Here is a 22,828-nt window from a genome sequence, read left to right as displayed (position 1 = left end):
AGTCTAATTATCTCTGTCTACCTCTTCACAGGGAAAGAGAGGATTGAACAGTGACTGAGAAATTAGCCTCGAGGGCCAGGAAGACTATGGGGTGAGACTCTCAACATCACTAAACTTCAATGTCTCATCTGTAAATGGTAAGAAGTCAGTTCTAGTGATTGTTCCTAGTAACACTGTACCACCACCATCCTACCCCCAAGTGACCAATGACAATTAAATGTAATAATATGCAAAAGCACATACTTCACTTGGAACGTAAAAGATGGATCAATAAAAGTTATCATTAGCACCTATCACTCAGCATGTAATGTCAGAGCCCTTGCAAATAGTAGGAAAACAGAAATAAAGAGATTTCAGGGGTTCTAAGAAGACTCCCCTCGTTCACAAAATACATTCCCTACCCAGCTGAATAATAACCAAAAAATCCACTGTTAGATGTTGATTTTTAATTATTTCTCGAGAAACACATACCTTTCAGAGAAGTAAACTTGCGCCTTATCAGTATGAACCATTCACTGAATCCACAGATAATAGGAGGCCCCTTTTACAGACAACAAACTGAAGCTCAGAGAGGTCAATGGTGTTGCCCAAATTCTTAGAAGTAGCTGAGTGGGAATTCCAACGTTGGTCCATTGGACGATAGATAGATGGCCTTTCCCTATAGAATTCTGCCAGATACTAGTAACTGCATTCCTTCCGAGGGGAAAGTTTTTATAGCTAGAGAGAGTGAAAGGAAGAAAAGAGAATATGAAAACATTATGTAGATGGAAGGAATGAACAGGGCAGGGCATGGAACAGAAAGGAGTGTCAGGAAGCATTTTAATGAAGGTAGGGCTGCCCCACGAGAGAGAGCTCATCAACCTTCTCAAACTCACATCACACACAACCTTTAAATTATAGCAGCTACTGGAGCAAAAAATAGTATTTATATGCATAGAGTACATCCTATATATTATAAGCTACAACGAGCTTTAACTTAAATCTTCTGGCAATACACTGAGTGGTAGAGAAGCAAGATTTTCATGCATAAATTATCTCTTCTAAGAATTTGACGACTTCCCTGGTGGTGCAGTGGTTAAGAATCCGCCTGCCAATGCAGGGGACACGGGTTCAATCCCTGGTCTGGGAAGATTCCACATGTCACGGAGTAACTAAGCCCGTGCGCCACAACTACTGAGCCTGCGCTCTAGAGCCTACGAGCCATAACTACTGAGCCTGTGTGCCACAACTACTGAAGCCCGCGTGCCTAGAGCCTGTGCTCCGCAACAAGAGAAGCCACCGCAATGAGAAGCCCGCACACGGCAACAAAGAGTAGCCCCTGCTCGCCACATCTAGAGAAAGCCCGTGCACAACGAAGACCCAACACAGCCAAAAAGAAATAATAAATAAATAAACTTATAAGAATTTGAATACATTGATTCGGGGGAAATATTTGCTTTGAGTATTGTTGATAACTCTGGAAATTCAATAAACTCCTTTCCTTAAAGATTGACACAGTACCTACAAAAAGTACTTCTGAGGGGGAAAAACACCAGGAAAGTCACTTAACTCTGAGAATTTTTTTTATTTTACCACATTTACTTTAATAACAGATCCTGGCACTTGAGTTTTAATGATATTCTGAGTCTTTGTGGAGACTCCCATATGGGTTCCAAAAATCAACATTTGCAACATTTGTAACATTTGTAAGTGAACAGAATGTTGGTTCACAATCCAAAAAGAGGAAAGAGAGACTGTTCTTTTAATGTCATTTATGACGTGCGGGGGCAAAATAATTTATACCAAAAAAATGAGGAGTTAAATAGAGTACATTTTAAAAAAATTGATAGGCAGATGCTTTTAAAACAAGAACATCACCAGAGTGCTCATCTCCTTGGTAAATGCAGCCCAAATGGATGAATTCTGAGAAGTTCTAAAGGAAGTATAAAATGAGATTCCCCGGGCTTCCCTGGTGGCGCAGTGGTTAAGAATCCGCCTGCCAATGCAAGGCACATGGGTTCGAGCCCTGGTCCGGGAAGGTTCCACATGTTGCTGAGCAACTAAGCCCGTGCGCCACAACTACTGAGTCTGCGAGCCACAACTACTGAAGCCTGCACGCCTAGAGCCCACGCCCGGCAACAAGAGAAGTCACTGCAATGAGAAGCCCGCGCGCAGCAACAAGGACCCAATGCAGCCAAAAATAAATAAATAAATTTTTAAAAAATGCAATTCCCTTACGGTATACAAACAATTCAACCACTACTAGGAATACTGATTAATGCTTATTGAGGATTTATGCTATGCATTCTACATGTGTAAACTCATAATCTTCCCAATAATCCTGGGAGAAGGAAATTATCATTATCAGGATCATTTTACAGATGAGGAAACTGAGTCTAGGAACATTAAGTCTCTTATCTAAAAGTGCTTAAGTGGTGGCCTGGCGGGGATCACACTGATCTTTACTTAGCTGGAGAGGAGGAAAAAAAGACTGAATATAAAGAAAAATCAGGAGAGCCTTCAAGAGTAGGATTTAAGCTTATTTTCACAACTGTGGATAAGTGATGACTTGGGATAGGCTGTCAAGACATTAAAATCTTAGTGGAACCAGTGGACTCTTGGACCTTTTTTATAAGGAAGAAAAAGGGCCAACACAGTCAAAACAGATCATGAAAAGAAAGCATGAATTTCTTTAAATTGTTCCCACTGCCCTAAATATATATAGTAAAACAAGCAGGGCAGACATCAGGCTTCTCAAACTGGGGCCCATATTTTTCATCTCAACTCAATATATAGATGTATAGCCTGATTTCTTTACAATTATGTTCCATTACCTTGTTTTGGTAATGTTGGCCCCAAACCACTAACATTATTTAATAAACCCCAAAAGGGTCTCAACCCTCAGTTAAAAATCACTGCCCAGATGGAAATTACAAGTCTCCACATGAAGCTATTTGTATTTCTTTTAAACATTCATGCTTTTAAAGGGCAGGGGTCACATAACCTTGCAAACTTTAGCAATTCTGCATAGGTCTTGGGAGTTGACGCTAAAACAAAGGTTCTCAGAATAGGATCCCTGGAGAACTTTCAAAGGCCTTTGAACCTTCTGGAATTGGAGACAAAATTATGTGCATAGGCCTATCTGCATTTGTAAAAAGAGCACTTCCATGGCTTTTACCAGCTTTTCAAATGAGTGGAACCCACAGAAGTTTTGTGTATGAATGTATTTATCTCATGAGGGTCACCAAACCTGGCAACCAAACTACATAAAGCTTCCCCTATATATAAATAAAATTAACATGCCAGGAGAGCAGGTCATTCCAGCCAAGATGGCCATGAAATTATGTCACAAAAGAAAGAGTAGCAATAGAGCAGAACATATACAGCATTCATTCATTTATTCTACAAACTTGAGTGCCTACCAAGGAAGATTGACCATATTAAGATTCTGGGTGTTAAATTAGGAGAGGGGGTTAAACTAGAGGGTCCCTGATGCCTTTGTGGTGTCCTAGCGCTACGACACTAGGATTCTGGAATCTGCAGAACGGAAGACTGTCACCTACCTACATTTTCTGTCCAACAGAGAACTAACAGAATGTTAAGCTAATTACTTTCAAAATCATTGCTTCATCACTGCTTATTCCTAATTAAACAGCCGAAATATTTCAAGAAAAGGTTTGCACTGATTTAGACAATCGTGAAGTGCAGCCACCCTCGGATGAAAAGGGGCGTCCGCATTTCACAAAGGGGAGCATTTTATGGGGAGTAAACACCTGAATGTCTATTAAGACAAAAACGTGGGACTTCCCTGGTGGCTCAGTGGTTAAGAATCCACCTGCCAATGCAGGGGACACGGGTTTGAGCCCTGGTCTGGGAAGATCCCACATGCCACGGAGCAAGTAAGCCCGTGCGCCACTAGTGAGCCTGCGCTCTAGAGCCCGTGAGCCACAACTACTGAGCCTGTGAGCCACAACTACTGAGCCTGCGTGCCACAACTACTGAAGCCCGTGCACCTAGAGCCCGTGCTCTGCAACGAGAAGCCACCGCAATGAGAAGCCCGTGCACCACAACGAAGAGTAGCCCCCCTCACCGCAACTAGAGAAAGCCTGCATGCAGCAACGAAGACCCAATGCAGCCAAAAATAAATAAATTTATTTAAAAAAACACACACACAAACGTGGCCTTCTCCTCACCCTATGGTTGGGGCAGAATCAGCCCTCTCACTGAAAATGCATCAAGACTCTAAGTGGTTCGCTTTTATCACATCAAAGGTGATAAAATAATTGTTTGGGAACTATGATAGCATTCATCCTGATGGAACATGTGTACCATGTCCCCAGGCCTGAGGTTTCCTTCCCTGGGGAAGATCCATGTACAGTAAAGCACAGGAAACTCCCTGGCTTCACTGACTGCTTGGACTGCTAGCGGGGATGGGTGGGCAGGGTCACTCACCTAGTTTGGGAAAATGACCCCCGCATGCCTAGCTCAAGCCTCTCTCTTCCCTCTCTCTTTGGGGTCTCCCAGGCCCACGGAGAACCCAAGGTCTGACCCACTCTGGATCATGTGGTAGGTGAGTTTAGAAGGTAATTTTAGTAGGGGGGCCACCTACTATTGTCCAGGGCTAGGTCTGCATAGGTGGGCAAGTCCATCTAACTCTTCCAGGTAAGGATTTCAAGAATCTTACTGTTGCCCTACTTCTAAGCCACAACCTCCAATCCCACATCTATCAATAACGAAGCTGACTTTTTGGTCTCCACCTGCTGACTCCTCTGTCTTTCCCAGTTGGTTCAGAACTTGGGCAGGGAGGAGAGCTTCTCAAATCCCACTGGCTCGATCCTCTCCACATTCTGGATTTCAAGTGGGTTGACAGCACTTGAAAGACTGTGCTTGAACAACCCATAGAATGGGAAAAAAATATCTGTAAATCATGTACTTAATAAGGGACAACCCAAATGTCCATCCATGGATGGATGGATAAACAAAATGTGGTATATCCATATACTGACATATTATTCATCAATAAAAAGGAATGAAAGTAGGCTACACACTACAACATGGGCAAACATTATGCTCAATGAGAGAAGCCAGTTACAAAAGACCACATATTATATGATTCCATTTGTATAAAAAAAATATCCAGGATAGGCAAATCCATAAAAAAAAAAAATAGAGTAAATTAATGATTTCTTAGAGCTAGACGGGAGTAAGGGTGGGGAGAACAGGGAGTGACAACTGATGGGTACATGGGTTTTGGGGGGATGGGGGTAATTTAAACACTCTAAAAATTGATTGTGTTGATTATTGCACAGTTCTGTGAATATATTAAAAATCAATGAATTAAAAAGAAAAAAAAAAAGACTGTGCTTGATTCGGCTGTTACTTTGTAATTTTAGGACAGACTACCTGTGCCAACTTAATCAGACAACTATATTACATATACCCATCCTTAAGCAGCTGCCACCCAGCAGAGAAACTAAAACAGGTAACTACTGACCCAGCTCAAGAGAGGATTTCAGAAAAAAGGTATCTTTCTTTTTTTTTTTTTTTTAATAAATTTATTTATTTATTTTTGGCTGTGTTGGGTCTTCGTTTCTGTGCGAGGGCTTTCTCTAGTTGTGGCGAGCGGGAGCCACTCTTCATCGCGGTGCACGGGCCTCTCACTGTCGTGGCCTCTCTTGTCGCGGAGCACAGGCTCCAGACGCGCAGGCTCAGCAGTTGTGGCTCACGGGCCTAGTTGCTCCGCGGCACGTGGGATCTTCCCAGACCAGGGCTCGAACCCGTGCCCCCTGCATTGGCAGGCAGATTCTCAACCACTGCGCCACCAGGGAAGCCCAAAAGGTATCTTTCTTTAGGTGAATGCCCAGTCACAGAACTAATGGCAGGGCTGCAGGGTGGAGTTAACAACACTTTGGGCAGTTACAGCTTCCAGATCTTTGCAGAGAGAGTATTTCATTCTATAATTCAAAGTGAATTTTCAGAATAAGAAGTATTCAAGTGTGAATATTCTGATACACCCCCTAAGGCTTTAAGTTCAGGATAAATTATCAATGGTTAATAGGTGGTCAAGAGACTCAACTCTGCAGAGTAACTACCTAAGAACTCAAAACAAATGTTCTAAGTAGATTTTTCTATTCCCAACTCTGATTAGCAAGACCTGCCAATTTCATCATGGTACAACCAAGAAAATCTAATACTTGGGAAATAAATCTTTGGGGCTCTGAGACTAGAAGAAAAAACTTCTGTAGATAAATCTTCTTGACATTATTTTATCATTATCTTGACAATGTTATTAGACAGAAGAAATCTGATTCAGCCTGGATTCTCCTTCAAAACGTTCCCTTTGTGTCTTGACATGACAAGCTGGCCTCCGTGGTAGAACCAAACCTTTTGTGTCTCTAGGGCTTCAGTTTCATTGTATTGCGTAGGTGGGTTTTTTTCTGGAGCTCTCATTTCTGCTGCTCTCCATGCTAAATGCCCAGATGGCAACATAACTAAATCATCTTTAGGAAAGATGAATTGATAAACAATAATAATAATGCACATTCAAAATTAGCTCAATTGGTATACAAGTATCTGTTTGAGTCCCTGTTTTCAATTCTTTGGGGCACATACCTAGGAGTGGAATCACTGAGTCATACGGTAATTTTATGCTTAACAATTTGAGGAACCATCAAAATCTTTTCCACAGTAGCTGCAGCATTTTGCATTCTCAACAGCAATGCACAAGGGTTCCGATTTCTCCACGTGTTCACTAACACTGATATTTTCCCTTTTTTTATTATAGCTATTCCAGTGGGTGGGCGGTGATCTCATTGTGGTTTTGATATGCATTTCCCTAATGACTAATGATGCTGAGCATATTTGCATGTGCTTATTGGTCATACGTATATCTTCTTTGGAGAAATGTCTATTTGTCCATTTTTAAAATTGGGTTGTTTTTCTGTTGTTGCTCTCATTGAGTTCTATGACGAATGTTCATAGCTACACTATTCACAATAGCCAAAAGGTGGAAACATAAATGTCCACTGGCAGATGAATGGATAAACAAAATGTAGTATGTATATGTAATGAAATACTATTCAGTCAACGAAAATAAATACAATTTCTGATACACGCTAGGACAGGAATGAAGCTTGAAAGCATTATGCTAAGTAAAATAGGTCGACCAGTCACAAAAGAACAAGTATTCCACTTATGTGAAGAATTGCCTATCTGGAATACGCAAATTTGGAGAGACAGAATGTAAAACAGAAGTTGGAGGTGGGGATGTTATTGCTTAATGGGTACAGAGTTTCTGTTTGGGATGAGGAAAAGCTCTGGAAAAAGATAGTGGTAAAGGTTGCACAACGTCATGACTATACTTAAGTTGGCTGAATTGTTCATTTAAAGATGTTTAAAATGGTAAATCTTTTGTTATATATATTTTATCACAAAAAAAATCAGCTCAATTTTGTTCACTGTATGCTTCCAAATATAATTTGTCAAAAAAAAATATTCACAACATAAAAGAAGGGCAAAGATGGTTGAGTCAGGGGGCCCTGAGGCAGCTGTGAAGAGGAAACAGCATTCAGGTTAGGTGGTATCAAGCTCACGACACTTCCAGCTCTACGCTGATTCATGTGCTAGGGTGGGAGAATTCTTCAACCTCTCAAAGCCTCCTTAGTTACAGGATCAAAAAGGGGGTGGGGGGCTGGGGATTAACCTCAGATGGTTACTGTAGGGATACAGGAAGTCACCTGCCTGAAAAGCCCAACACAGGGACAGACCTAAGGGGACACTCAGTACGTTTAGTCGGCCTTCACCTCCCCCCTTCCTAAGACCGCAGTCTTCTCCACATGATTTGAGCCCAATCTAGACACTGCCCCCTCCATGCTCTTCTGTGTTTTTTGAAATATTTCATGACAGAATTTTAAAAGCAAGTAAAAATTGCTCCTTATATAACATATTGATGTAACCAAATTGATGCAATTAAGTGTAAGAAAACATTAACCCTCCCTGACATCTTTCAAAATCCAACTCAGGGAGAAGGAAGAAAGAAGTCTAGAAGGAAATATGCTACATGTCAATAGTGGGTACCTCTGGAGGCAGGCCAAGGGGTAGTTTTGATTCTTCTCTTTTTGCTTGTCTCTATATTCCGACTTTTCTGTAATGAAGGTGCATGATCATTTTAAAATATTATTTACAAAAGAGAAAGAAGAGGCTAGCTTGGAGTTCAACTTCTCTCAAATCTTCCTTGCCTCCTCTTCCCCTCCCCGACCAGAGTCCATCACTCACACTCACGTATTCCATCTGCCTCATCACGATGTAGAGGACAGTTCTAGCTCACATTTACTGAAGGTGTGCCAGTGCTGGGCACTCCTCTAAGTTCTGACACATGCTAATCCATTGACTATTTGCAACAACTTGATGAGGTGGGTACCACTGTCCCCCATCTTATGGGGGAAGGAACAGAAGCCCCAAGAGCACTGTAATTTGCCCACAGTCACTCTAGTGATCTGTGACAGAGCTGGTCCCCCACCCAGGCAGTATAGCTCCTGAACCTGCATTCTTAGCCTCAACACCCTGCCCTCTCCTAGATGTACCTCTATTGCTGTCACTGCCTTTCTCTTTGTCACTATGCAATGACATTCCTGTCACCTCTGCCACACTGAGACAGGAGCTGCCCCCGACGGCTCTCCACCTGCAATATCCATCCCATACTAGGTTCTCTAGTCCAGCTACTGAACTGGTCACTACTCAATTGTATGTCCCAAACCAAATGAATTTTTTAAATTACTTGTATATAACACATACGCCTCTATTTCTATTTCCATGATAGTGGTAAGCAGTCACTGATAATTAGAGCCAAGTGTGGCTCATTGATCCTCCCACATAGCTCAGGCATGAGCCCCTCAGCCAGGAAGCAGTTAGCCAAATGTTTCTTCAGGAAACGGGTTCGCTGGTGAAGTTCATGGGAAATTACTAGGTGCACTTCTGACCTTCACAGCCAAAGTTAAGAAACACAGACTAGTCATACAGAAGCCATGAAAAGTAGTGCTATGGACACATCAGGAGAGGAAACAGAAAACAGGGGCCGGATAATCATGTCAATCACAATCATTTCACGATGTCCACCTACTGCAGTTAATGGAGCTCCACAGGCAGGAAATGGAGAGAACTGGCTTAGAACTGGTTAAATCCAACAAAGGTTTAATAGGAGAAAAAAATAGAAATCTTTTAAAAGCCCCAATATCACTCATTTGACTCCAGCCTAAGAGCAGAGAAATAATGACAACAACAATAAAGTTGACAGTTTGGGGGAGGGGACCAACCATAACTCAGACACTGGAGAAATATATTAATCTTCTTAACAGTTCTAGAAGGAAAATACCCACAATTTATAAATGAAGAATCCAACACAGAGAGAGTTTAAGTGACTTATCCAAGGTCACACAGCTAGTAAGTGCTAGAACTATGATTTTTATTCTGTCTGCTGCTCTTAGCCTTTTTTTCTGTCACTACCTTTCGGAGAGCTACCTCAGAATTCTAGGATTCCATCTACAGGGCTCTTGACATGGCCATGAGCAAACATTAGCTACCCAACCTGAAAGTCTGACGTTCACGCTGAAGGCAAAGATGTTTGCATGTTTTGGCTTCCAAACAACCAAGTGGATTTCTAGGTCATTTCTTTGCAGAAATTATTTATGTATTTAAGGAACATTCCAGTAATGTTCTCACCAACTAGAGCTCCCGGAGCACAAGGAAATCCCACCACATTAGAACAGATGATCTTTCCATTACTGTTCCACCAAGGTAAACAAACACACCAACACTATAACAATTAAGGATTTTTGACAGTTCAACAGTGCTCACGGACAGTCATGGAAACACACGTTCTGAGGGTGTGCTTTTGGAATTGACTCAGAAGGGCCTTCATCTAAAATAATACACACGTTTATCTTTTACCTGTGGAAATATGGATATCTTTCTACTTCTTAGGTCATAAAGATGGAAAGTAACCAGGAATCAATGGGTTGGAGGTGCCACATGGAGGAGACATTCAAAAGAACCCATACTTCTCAACATTTTTCCATTATGTTGTTTATTTCCACAAGCAACTCTAAATAAGGCAATATTACATTATAAAATCAGTAACATACTTTATAGTGGCATTTGGGAATTTCTAAAAATAGAGCCGAACACTCTATTTAAAATAAAGAAGTCCAACATATCCAGACAAAACTCTAATCCAAAAAGATACATGCACCCCTATGTTCATAGCAGCACTATTTACAGTAGCCAAGACATGGAAACAACCTAAATGTCCACTGACAGAGGAATGGATAAAGAAGATGTGGTCCATATACACAACGGAATATTACTCAGCCATAAAAAGAACGAAATAATGCCATTTGCAGCAACATAGATGGAACTAGAGATTATCATACTAAATGAAGTCAGAAAGAGAAAGACAAATACCATATGATATCACTTATATGTGGGATGTAAAATATGGCACAAATGAACCTATCTACAGAACAGAAACAGACTCACAGACATAGAGAAGAGACTGGTGGTTGCCAAGGGGGAGGGGGTTGGGAGGCTGGGGTGAGCAGATGTAAGCTATTATATACGGAATGGAGAAGCAACAAGGTCCTACTGTACAGCACAGAGAACTATATTCAGTATCCTATGAAAAGCCATAATGGAAAAGAATATTTTTATAAAACGAATGCATACATATATATATATATATATATATATATATATATATATCTGAATGACTTTGCTGTACAGCAGAAATTAATACAACACTGTAAATTGACTATAATTCGATTTTTTAAAAATCAAAAAAAAAAAAATAAAGAAGCCCACCTCTCTGCAAACTGTGTATTTCACACCATTCCCATGTGCTGCCAACGTCTGCCTTTCCCAACTGCCATGCAGCGTCCCCTTGTGGAATGACCCCTGGCTCTGGCTCCAGAAGGACTGCGGCTGTGCATATAAACACTCTGATCCTGGCGAGAGCCAGATCCTTCACTTCCCTCCCACAGGTTAGCAGCTGAATTCTCCATCCATCAATGACTATGACCATAACATCTTCCCATTTGTATGTTTTGGTTCTGTTCCATTTTTTAAACCAATGCCCTCATTTATCAGGAATGAACTCAAGCAGCTTCTTCTGGAGAAAGACATGGCTCTCTCCTGCCTTTCTGTTGACCCAATTCACTTGGGAAACTTTCTGGAGAAACAGGGTTAAGGTGAGGGAGATGTCTCAGGCCCCTACATGAGAATGATCCATTACCAACTTGGAACGCAGCTGACATTGAAAAAGGAACTCCTTACCTATTGGAATATCAAACCAAAAAGATGGAAAGAAAATCAAACAACCTTATCAGTCAACTCTACCATGCTTCAGTCCACACTATGAGATCCCAGACAATCCATAATAAGCCATAAGGACCCATGAACTAGGAAAAAAGAAGTCCTCTGAAATGATAGTACTGAAAAACTAGGGCAAGTCCCTATAGCCCTCTCCCTGTAGATGTGCATGATAATACACTACCCACCAGGTAATACTTGCCAAGGACTTAAGATGCTAGATGAAAGGCATTCGTGAAACGCAAAATCCCTCTTATTGTGTTGGGCCCAGAGGCTGTCCCTCTAAGTTCTTTGCAGTGGTGATTAAAGCCATCCCCTTCCATCCCTTCCCTACCTTCCATTGATGTGAGGTTTAATTAATGTGCACTTGGGGTTTAAGATCCCTAGATGCAAAGGGGACCCGATGTGAAAGTTATTATTATTCTGTTCAAAGTACACTGGTAAACATCTGTGGACAAGTTTACCACACGACACTTAAAATGGGCTAATGAGGGTCAAATACCAAAATATTTAGGAAGGGATTTTTGAAAGGCTCAGGTACCCTCCAGCTATGTTCAGGCCATCATGAGAAGGTAACACATATGACAAATGGTTCACTTTTCTAAGAACCAAATCATGATCAGACTGAACCAAAATGGGGTGTGTGAAGTGGAAAAGAGAGTCGAACCTGATTACAGACAAGAAAGGGGCTCTCAGAGCAAAAGAAGAGGAGGATTTTTCTGTTTTGAAGGTAAATGAAGCATCTGACTGCAGAGAACCCTGAACAATCTTGGAGCATTTCTCAAGCACTCTTTGTTTTGTTTTGTTTTGTTTTGTTTTTGTGGTACGTGGGCCTCTCACCGTTGTGGCCTCTCCCGTTACGGAGTGGACGCGCAGGCTCAGCGGCCATGGCTCACGGGCCCAGCCGCTCCGCGGCATGTGGGATCTTCCCAGACCGGGGCACGAGCCCGTGTCCCCTGAATCGGCAGGCGGGCTCTCAACCACTGCACCACCAGGGAAGCCCTCTCGAGCACTCTTGAACTCCATATGGAACTCATCAGGTACCTACCCTGGCATGGTTAAAGACCTTTTCCTCATCAGCTATAAAGAAAGAGATTTGCACCTAGAGAAGTCAAAAACAAACAAACAAAAAACTTACTAAGAGAGACCCAATAACACCAGTGGGATCAGGGCTGTGTGAGCCATAACAAAGTCGAATCACTGCTCAGACATGAGGATTACTGGCCACGAGGTGAGAAGGAGAAGGCTGTCTGGCTTACTCTCAACACTGCAGGCAAAAGGATCCTATTAAAACCTCAGTCAGGGGGCTTCCCTGGTGGCGCAGTGGTTGAGAATCTGCCTGCCAATGCAGGGGACACGGGTTCGAGCCTTGGTCTGGGAATATCCCACATGCCGCGGAGCAACTGGGCCCGTGAGCCACAAATACTGAGCCTGTGCGTCTGGAGCCTGTGCTCCGCAACAAGAGAGGCCGCGACAGTGAGAGGCCCGCGCACAGCGATGAAGAGTGGCCCCCACTTGCCACAACTGGAGAAAGCCCTCGCGCAGAAACGAAGACCCAACACAGCAAAAATAAAAAATAAATAAATGAGACAGAAGGAAATAACTGCCCTGTAAAACAGATTAAAAACAAACAAACAAACAAACAAACAAAAAAACCTCAGTCAGATCATGTCTCCCGCCCACCATCCTCCAAAGGCCTCCCTCCTACTGCCCCCTCCCCTGACCACACTCACCTCCTGGAGTCTCCCCCTTGCTCTCTCCAGCCAGGTCCCAGTGGCCTCCAACATGCCAGGCCCAACCTCAGCCCCTCTACCTGGATCACTCCCCATCTGTTAACAAAAGATCTCACTCCCTTAACCCCTTGCCACCTTTGTTTCGAAGTCACCCATGCAATCCCCTAACCCCCTTGTTTAAAAGTTCAAACTCCCAGCACTTCCTAGCTCCCTTCCTAGCTCCCTGGTTCTCCACCACAATGATCACCTTCCAACACACTCCACGTTTTAACTACTTCATCACTGCCTATCTTCCGCCCCCAGAATGTCTACACACGCGTGCAGAGATTCTTCTGGGTCTCGCTCACTCCTATACCCTCACAACCTGGAAGTGCGCATGGCCCTAAGTGAGGGGCTCAATAAATATTTGTGGAAGACGTGAATGATGACTTCAAAAAAGTAAAAGGCAACCTTCAAGGAGAAACGCTGATGTAAACTTCTGGAAAAATCTTTGAACTCACTCAGTTCCATGTTAATGTGCCCTGTGCCCATAGCGACCCCTGGCAGAAAGGTAACAGGATCAAGGCAGGATTGGGCCATTTCCGGTCCCCAGACTACAGCACTTTCAAATACTATCAAGCCCAGATCCTCCCTCACCATGCCCCACGCAGGGAAGACTGGCTCACATGGAATCTACCCAAGGAATCAGTTCGTCAAAAACTGCATCCTTAAGGACTTCCCTGGTGGCGCAGTGGTTAAGAATCCGCCTGCCAATGCAGGGGACGTGGGTTCAAGTCCTGGTCCGGGAAGGTCCCAAATGCCACGGAACAACTAAGCCCATGAGCCACAACTACAGAACTTGCACTCTAGAGCTCATGAGCCACAACTACTGAGCCCTTGTGCCACAACTACTGAGCCCGTGCTCCACAACCAGAGAAGCCACCGCAATGAGCCCACACACCGCAACAAACAGTAGCCCCCACTTGCCGCAACTAGAGAAAGCCCACGCGCAGCAACGGAAGACCCAATGCAGCCATAAATAAATTAATTAATTAAATTAAAAAGAAAAAATCCTGTGCTCTATTCATCCTTGCCCCCTACTCCCCATAGTTTTGCCTTTTCCAGCACGTCATATGGTTGGAGTCATGCAGTACGTAACTTTCTTAGACTAGCTTCTTTCACTTGGTAACATGCATTTAAGTTTCCTCCATGTCTTTTCATGGCTTGAAAGATAGTTTTTAGCCTTGAATAACATTCCATTGTCTGGATGTTCCACAGTTTATTTATCCATTCACCTACTGAAGGACATCTTGGTTGCTTCCAAGTTCTAGCAACTATGAATAAAGCTGCTACAGGCATCCGTGTGCAGGGTTTTTGTGCCGATGCTTGTACGTTTTTAATAGCATCTTAGGGAGAGAGAGAGAAATGTAAAGCACAACCTTAGCGAGTTGAAGACAAAATAGGCTTCACACTCTCGAAGAAAGTCCCTCTCTCTAAGAATATTTTTGAGAAGTTAAATTTGTCAAAGAAGTCTGGGTTTAGATTCATACACACATGAATTCATTTCCAACACTATGGTTTTTTCAAGCACTTCAAATGGATTATAAACTCTGAAACGTCATACAGGTTTTGAATATTTTCTTTTGTCCCTATTAATAACGTCTCTCTGTGGGACTTCCTTGTCAATTCCATTCCACTTAGTCCATTTTCCCCAACTGGTACCACCAGCTCCTGAGTTCTGTTGCGGGATCTACCATACCTGACATATCTATCCATGCCTGAATTCCACGAGCCTCTCACTAAGTAAGGCACACAGTAGGTGCTAAAAACAATTGCTAACTGGTAAATGCATCTGAACATTCCACCAAGTATTCAACCAAGATTATGACAAATTTCCAGACAAAGATTCATAAAAGTCCCTGGACACAGGTATAGAAACAAATTAGAAAAGTAAGCATGCATTCAATCAACTATGTCAACATCCACATACTAACTATTAAACAAAAACCAGAGAAAGGTGGGCATCTCAAGTCAGAGAGATCCATCTCTTTAGAAAAGAGCAGCTTACCACCTCCAAACACAGACTGCAGGCCCTAAGGCCCTCACGGCTCAAAGGACTACCCGCCACAGCACCTCTCAGGGGAGACGTGAGCAAAGATGGTACCCAAGAGCCCAAACGTGTAGGACATGAAACACCAGTAGAAATCACTTCTCAACGATTTCTGAAGTCAAAATTCACTCTCAGTTTCTAAAATCAAAATGAATTCCCACGCAACCATACTACTCAGGACCGAAATCCTCGACCGTACCACACCAGCTTTAAAAACTCAAATCGAATCACAAGGCAGTTCAGAAGGCCTTCCATTTCATATTTGTAAATGTAGACATTTACAAAATGTCTACTCAAGGCTGACATTTTGCAGACAAATTTCCCACATCCTGTATCTACCACATTCAAAGTATTCCTGGGCTTTCATACCCACTCCCACTTGTGAGTTAAAAAAAAGACCAGAGAGGAGGCCAGGTGGATAAACTGACAGGGGTCACCCGAACTAATGCCCCCACTTGCAGGATTTCAACCTGATTTCAAATTGTAGAAATAAAAGGCAGGCAATCCGAGTTTAAATGCCAACTTGATGTGTTCTTGAAAAGACGGAAATATTTAATATTCAGATCTGCTTTTTGCTTTCTTTTAAACCATAAAGTCCCAATGAAAAAGTAATCCATGTATAATGTATCTGATTACTCGGAGAAAGCAAGTATACACTCCTGTGTTCCCTTTATCTAGCAGCAAAATGGTGTGTTTCCCCATTTTGGTTAATTTCTCCACTGCTGAAAATTACTTCCAGATCCAATCTCTTCTTTAGTTTCCATTTCCATCCTATATGAAACCCCCTACTCCCGGAATAAAAAAGAAAGAAGGAAAGAAAGGAAAGAAAAGAAAGAAAGAAAGAAAGAAGATAACACAATATTTTAAATACAACACCAAAAACAAAATCCAGCTGCAGCATCCGGGTCTAAAACAACGTGTTTAAATAAACAACACAGCAATATCAAGCTAAAAGTTGAGTCTTGATACATAATACCCCTATTACAGGCTTACCATATAGAGAGAAACTTCTGTACGTCACAAGGACCCCAAGGATATAATTTCCTGACCCAAGCAACTAGCTCACCAAATGTCCAAGGCTTAGGAAGAGCTCAAGTCAAGAAAACTTGGGTCTCTTCACTTGCAGCCCAGTGTTCTTTTCATATTTTACTGAATAAACACTAGCAAATAATGATAATCACTTTGTTTCAACACAAATGACTGAGTTTATTTACCTCCCTCACCTCATGTTTTAAAAAAATAAAAATGACCATTCGCCAAAAGAGAAAACTCACTGTGCCCTAGCAGGAGATAATTTCTAGCAGTATCAACACTGACAATGGAACCACGACCAAGGAACTGAGTAATACAACCCCCATGTTCATAGTCATGCTATTTATACGATAATTGAAATCACCCTCCAAGGATCTAAAGTCAGTAGGTTAGATCTTTTCATGACTGAATGGCCCATCAGACATCCACACAAACTAGATTCCTCTAAATACTGAAAAGAGTGGAGCAGAAACTAATTGCTCATATTGGTGGTTTGCTGCTGACTCTTAGACAGAAAGAAACACTGAAGATGTACGGACTGTCCCAGCAACACAGGAAAATCAGAATTGGGAAGAACCACAGAGGCCTGGGGGAGTTGGGCGTGCAAACTGCCCACGTGTCTACCTGGACTTAACTGTGCACAGCTGTGTCACGCTTATGTCTGTCTGTCTCTCTCTCTCTGCCTCACTTTCCTCACCTGTAAAGCTGGAATGATAATAGTTCATTGGGTCATGGGGAAGATTAAATGTGTTAGTCCATGAGCAAATGGACTAGTCCAGAGAGCAAATACTTAATAAACAAGAGAAATTAGTAATAATATTATTATTAATGATTTTCCCAATCATTTCACCATTGAATGACAAATGTCCTGACCCTTCAAATGTACCAAAATTCTAGACGATATCTCTCCTATTTGGCCCCCTACTAACTTTCCCATGGAATTATCTTTTCTCCCCTTCTACACTATAAGCTCCTTGAGGGCGTGTGAGCTGTGCTCACACCTCACTGAATCACCCGAGGACACCTCCAAGGACAATACCCATAGCTACCCAATGAGTGACTTGTGGAATGAATAAATAAACTAACCCCCCTTCCCCCTCCCAATCAGTAGGAAGCCTAGTAACTAGATGTCAATCTGTTAACCTGAATACAGTATCTCAATTTGGTTTGTAAATGCATTAGAGAAATAAATAGCTACAGTTATTACCCAGAGGCTGGACTAGGAAAAGCTTTCAATCAACCCTGTGGCTTTTGCCTTTTCCACTTGGATGGCACTCCATGCTTGGAGTTTGCATGCAGGCAACTGCAATTACCTCCAGTGCTCCTTCTAAAGCTAAAGCCACAAACTATTTGATTGTCACAGGCTGTCAGCCCTCGATTTTTCGTCCAGGCGTGATTCTGCTGCCTCATGCCCACCCTGTCTGGGGGTTCTTCATTACCACGCTTCCCATTTCCATCAAAGCCTTCGGTCCCCATTATACAGATTGATGCTGTAGGACCAGCAAAGGGGCCCACTGATAACAGGGTCCCCACCACTCTATCTCTCAACTCTCCTGGGATTTCAGACTCTTTCGCCTGCACCTCCAGCAAAGATAACCCAGGCCTCTGGAATGAATTCTTTTTTCTAGCTCTGAAAGTAATTATCTGCAGTCCCATCTCTCTCTTCCCCACCCCAGTCCATTCACATTCTCAAAATAAAACAGAACTCCACGGAGCATCATTTAGGAGCAGAGGGAAAAGCCTGTGCTTTGCGCTAACTGGCTTCTGCCCAAGCTGAACACACTTATGTAAACCTGACTCCGTTGCAGCCCAGCCTGCACACGCATCAGGGCACCCAGCTCCTCTGGAGTTAAGCTTTTGTTTACCCACTGTCAAGTGGGTATTTCCCAGTCAGCCTCTCCTCCCACGGAGACTGGCGGCAACCACCCCTACCCCCTACCCAGGCAACCAAATGTGACATCAAAGGAGCCCCCGGAGTGGCCATCTGTCCCTGCCATGCCAATGTTTATGCAATGTGGGCAGGAGAGGGACAGGACGACCGAAGAATCCTGGGCATCCTGCTGCATCATACCCAAGGCAAGGACACCCCAGGCTGCCTGTGCTACAGAGTAAGTGACAAGAAAGTCCTCAGTCTGCCTGGAGAGGTTCCTTCTTCTTAGAAAGAAGGCTGAAACTATCTAACTTTCCTGAGGGTGTGCAAGGAACGGGCTTGATACGTTTCACCTGTGGGTACGCATCTAAAAATAAAATCAGCTCCCTAATTTTGCAGTAATTTTGTAATACTTTTCAAATATTACACAACTCACCCCCAAAAAGTTCTACCTAAACATGGTACTTCGGGCAATACCGACTTTACCAAATTCATGAACGATGAAGTGCTAAGAGGAATTGGCTAAGGTAGAAAAGGTAGAGATCAGAAACAAACCCAGGGGTCTCAGAATTCTAGAATCCTCACCTAAACACCTCTGTCTATATCTAGAACGGCAGGTCAAGATGCATGAGAGTGGTCATGGATGTAAAAGTCAGATAAACCACAGTTCAAATCCAGGAGCGCCGCATCGGTGTGAGTTTGGTGAAGTCATGTGGGTTCCATAAGCCAGACTTGGGAAGGACAGCACGTCCAAGGTGGTGGTGAGGTTCCATCGCAGACTCTGTTGACAGCACTGAGCAGAATCCCAGGCACACAGTAGGTGCTCAGTGTACGTGGTCTCTTCTCCTCTGCATCTTCAGTTCTAGCGCAGTCCTCCTTCCAGGACCTCACAATGGGGGCACACCCAGTTGGCCCAAGAGGAGAGGCCTCTGTGGACGGTGAGGCTGACCACCAGCTCAAACTCAACACACAAACTCTACTAAGGGACATCATGGTCATTTTTCAAATGGGGGGAAAGAAAGACACTTGACATCCTTCACCTACCATTTTCATAAAGTTTGTCAAACCACATCCCAAGAAGTGGAAGAGAATCTACATTATTCATCACACAGGTCTGCTTAAACTCCCTCAGGGGGAAGACGGCTAGCCACCGTGCCTGAAGCCAAGAGATGATCCATCCACCCTGTGATTCAGCTGGAACAGCTGCAGCGTGCAGACGCGCACACGGGCTTGCCCAAAAATGGTCTAACAATTTTGAGATTTGCCGCCTCACTTATTTCATTTTTTCAATTTTGTCCCCTTGACCTCATGATTTCCCTTCATTCATAGAACCCGGAAACAACCGTGGCATTTCTTTGGACAGCTTGGACCAGGTTTTGATTAATCCCCAGAGAATCAAATCACCAAACGCTTACTGTGTGGTTCTGGGCACCATCGCAGCACTCAAGGATTTACAGTCGGGTTGGGAGGAGAGAAGACAGAAGAGGCAACATCTGACAAATAATCCTGGTTCGAGGGGAAGAGAATAACTCTGGGCTGCAACAGGCTGGAAAGGCAGCAAGGAGGAGGTGGGCTTGCACTGACTCTGAAAGACAGCTGGGGAAAAGTCACTCCAGGAGGAGAGCCAGTGGACACCTGCCCAGGGACAGGACTCAGTAAGGCTGTTTGGGGACAGTGCAAAGGTCAGCCGGGTTGTTCAGCCACTCATCAAGCAAGCATTTACAAAATACGCCATGGCAGTCTTTATAATCCACGATGAGGCAAATATACAGAAAAGGATGAGTAGTCCTGCCTTGGAGAGACACACGGAAGTGCTCTGGTTGAGAGCACAGCCCCCAGAGTCAGGAGACCGGGTTTCAAACCCTAGCTCTCCCCCACCCCCACCCCCCGCTTCTAAGGCTGTTACTTGGAACAAGTTACTTAAGCCACAGATGAGAACTCGTGTTTAAGTTACTTGTTAGAAGCATTTCCAGAGAAAACCAGTTTGGAGAGGCGGAGAAGGAAGCCACAGGGGCTCTTTGGAGACAGGACAGGGGAAACCTCAGAGCTGTCCTGAAATACCTGTGCCCTCCTGACGGTCAGCCCTAGCTAAGGACTGCCCCAGGGGTACAAGGATTCCAGTCAAAGGGGAATCAAACCCTGAGGCCAGCTGGCCAACAAAGAGAAGGGGTTGCTGGCTGGTGGGGTGAAAGCACGTGTGGGAAGCTTATATGCACGGAAGATAACATGGATCTGAAAGGATGGGGACAGAGCACAGACGGCATGTGCTCAAGGGGTTAATCGTTTTTATCATTATTGTATTATCCTTTATATTATCTTTGCCCCTTAAAAAAAAGCCAATAACCCAATTATGACAATACAATGGGATGTAAAGTAGAGTGAGAGGTCTCCAGGCTGCCATGTGCAGACAGAGAAAGGCGCGGCTAAAGCTGCCAGTCTGGATTCAGGCGGCCAGGAGAACAGGTAAGACAGGAAGAACAGGTCACCGAGACCCACCAAGCAGGCCTGCGATGCTGGTGGGAAACTACAGACTACAGGGATTAGAATGCAAAAGCGTGCAGCAGTCACAGAAGAAAGTTAAAAATAGAACTACCGTATGATCCAGCAATCCCACATCTGGGTATTTACCCAAAAGAAATAAAAGCAGGATCTCAAAAAGATATCAGCACTGTTCACTGCAGCATTATTCACAGTAGTCAAAATGGGGAAACCACCTAAATGTCCATCGATGGAGGAATGAGGGGGAAAAAAGGCGGTATACACGCGTGCACACATGCACATGCGTGCACGCACACTCCAGAATATTATTCAGGCTTCAAAAAGAAGGATATCCTGCCATATGTGACAGCACGGATGAACCCTAAGAACATTATGCTGTGTGAAATAAGCCAGTCTCAGAAAGACAAATGTCGCGTGACTCCACTTATGTGAGGTATCTAAAATAGTCAAACTCATGAAAGTGAAGGACAGAATGGTGGTTGCCAGGGGCTGGAGGGAGGGGGAATGGGGAGGTGCTAATCAACAGGTATTAAATTTCAGTTACACCGGATGGGTAGTTTCCAGAGACTCGCTGTAAGATACTGTACCTATTGCTCATACTGTATTGTACATTTAAAAATCTGATCAGACGGTAGATCGCATGTTGGGTTCTTAATACAGTTTAAAAAAACACTTTTTTTTTAAATTGCAGGGCTCATGCCTCAGGAAGCACCTGTGATTCACCGTCTCCATCAAATCGGTCGTCACATCTTTTGTTCAAATCCTGGATCAACAAGCATAGGACCAAAATCTGATACATGTTAAGTAACACAGCATTACGTACCTACTAACAAGGCTTGAGTGGCTTTGTTTTTGGGAGGAAGGCAAACTTGAAAAGAATAAGTACAACTCTACGTAGTTATAAAGCCCCTTTTGGTCTAAATCATTCTCTCCCAGTGAAGTAGAGGGGGGTTGCTCAGGGCACACGTCACGGTCCCCACGTGGCAGAAGGAACTGAAGAGCACAAGTCCCTTTTTGCTGGACTTCCCTAGAAGAGCCTCGTGCCACACACAGGAAGTAGGAAAGGGGTCTCTGGAACAGATTTCTTTTCTCCACGTGCCCGCACATCGTGCTCCTTTACCATTGGATCCTTCCAGCGGGAAGCCCCTTGCCTCTCATGCAATGATGACATCCCATCTGAGCACAGCAGTGACGCCCACGTGAAATATTCCACTGTAACAACACCCACTTCCCAGGTTAGATGAAGTTTAGATGGCGGCTCACCCTCTCTGTTCAAAATAACACGATCTCCTGTCCAACAGCCCAGAAAAAGCCCGTTCCGATACCAAGCTTCCCCTGCTGCTGTCCAAATGGATTCCTTGTTCCCCTTTTCTGGTGTCACGAGGGCAGGCAAAGGAGAAGCCAGGAAAACAAAGGTAGGAAGGTTACCCTGGAAAGTCTCCAAAATAATAGAATCAGAATCCACGGGAGTCTTCTTCCTCATGACTCAAGGCGTAAGGAATCGGTGCACAGGGGTGAAGGGTCACAAGGGGCAGACCCACCCAGCTCACGGTGGCCCTGCCTTGGGGTGCACCCCTACCCCCGCCTCATCAAGCCCGAAAGACTGGCCTGTCCATGCAATGACCCAAGAAGAAAGGGACCCCGCATCAGAGGATTCCCAGGAAATCAATTTCAAAGGCTCAGATTCTGACTGGGTAGAATCAGAACCCCTCTTCCCACCCAAACAACAGTCACAAAGAAGGAACCTCCTATTGTCCTGAACAGGAGGATTCGGGCAGGATCGTAAGACAAGAAGGTCTTTAAAAGCTTGACTCTTCACGTCCCAGCCTTCAGCGAATACCCCACTTACTCCATCCCAAACAGAAGAGGTTTCGCAAGGTCTCCAGACGTGCCATCCGCAGGGGCAGCTCACACATTCTAGGTGAGAGGCCAGGATTCAGAGCCTCACACCCCATGGTACCAACCCTCCTCCCCTCCTCCTGGCCTTCGGGTCCAGAAAGGTGGGCCTCAGCCCACTGTGGTTCTGCCTACAAGAGCAGACACAGGTAAAGAATGGGTTTTGTGCTCATTTTTTATATTCCTCTAGAGGTTGCAAGCCCCTCCTCTGAAACCTTAATGAGATAATACAGGAAAAGTACCTCCTATGTTGTAGACACTAAATAAATCAGTATTTAGTATTCATATTTTAATAGTCAAAGAAGCATTTACCAGGCCCTTATTCCACGAAGGCTTTGTAGAAAGCACTTTGGCCATGCTTATTTTTGC

The 22,828-nt window shown here is 43.8% G+C and overlaps 1 protein-coding gene across 4 annotated transcripts in view; it reads right to left on the bottom strand.

Moving 5' to 3' along the window:
• TIAM1 (TIAM Rac1 associated GEF 1) overlaps positions 1-22,828 on the bottom strand; it is a 407,413-nt gene that overhangs the window by 179,664 nt on the left and 204,921 nt on the right. Inside the window, exon 1 of one of the 4 annotated variants that reach the window (XM_027101417.1) lies at positions 472-1,046. The exons of the other annotated variants lie outside the window; for them this stretch is intronic. The gene's annotated coding sequence lies outside the window, so the exon portion shown is untranslated. Of the gene's footprint in view, positions 1-471; positions 1,047-22,828 lie in introns of those variants that run through there. 4 annotated transcript variants of the gene reach the window in all.

This window comes from Aethalodelphis obliquidens, unplaced genomic scaffold (assembly GCF_003676395.1).
Source record: "Aethalodelphis obliquidens isolate GAN/ISIS:26980383/991018 unplaced genomic scaffold, ASM367639v1 scaffold1, whole genome shotgun sequence".
NCBI lineage: Eukaryota > Metazoa > Chordata > Mammalia > Artiodactyla > Delphinidae > Aethalodelphis > Aethalodelphis obliquidens.
This window is presented reverse-complemented; position numbering and strand designations above follow the sequence as displayed.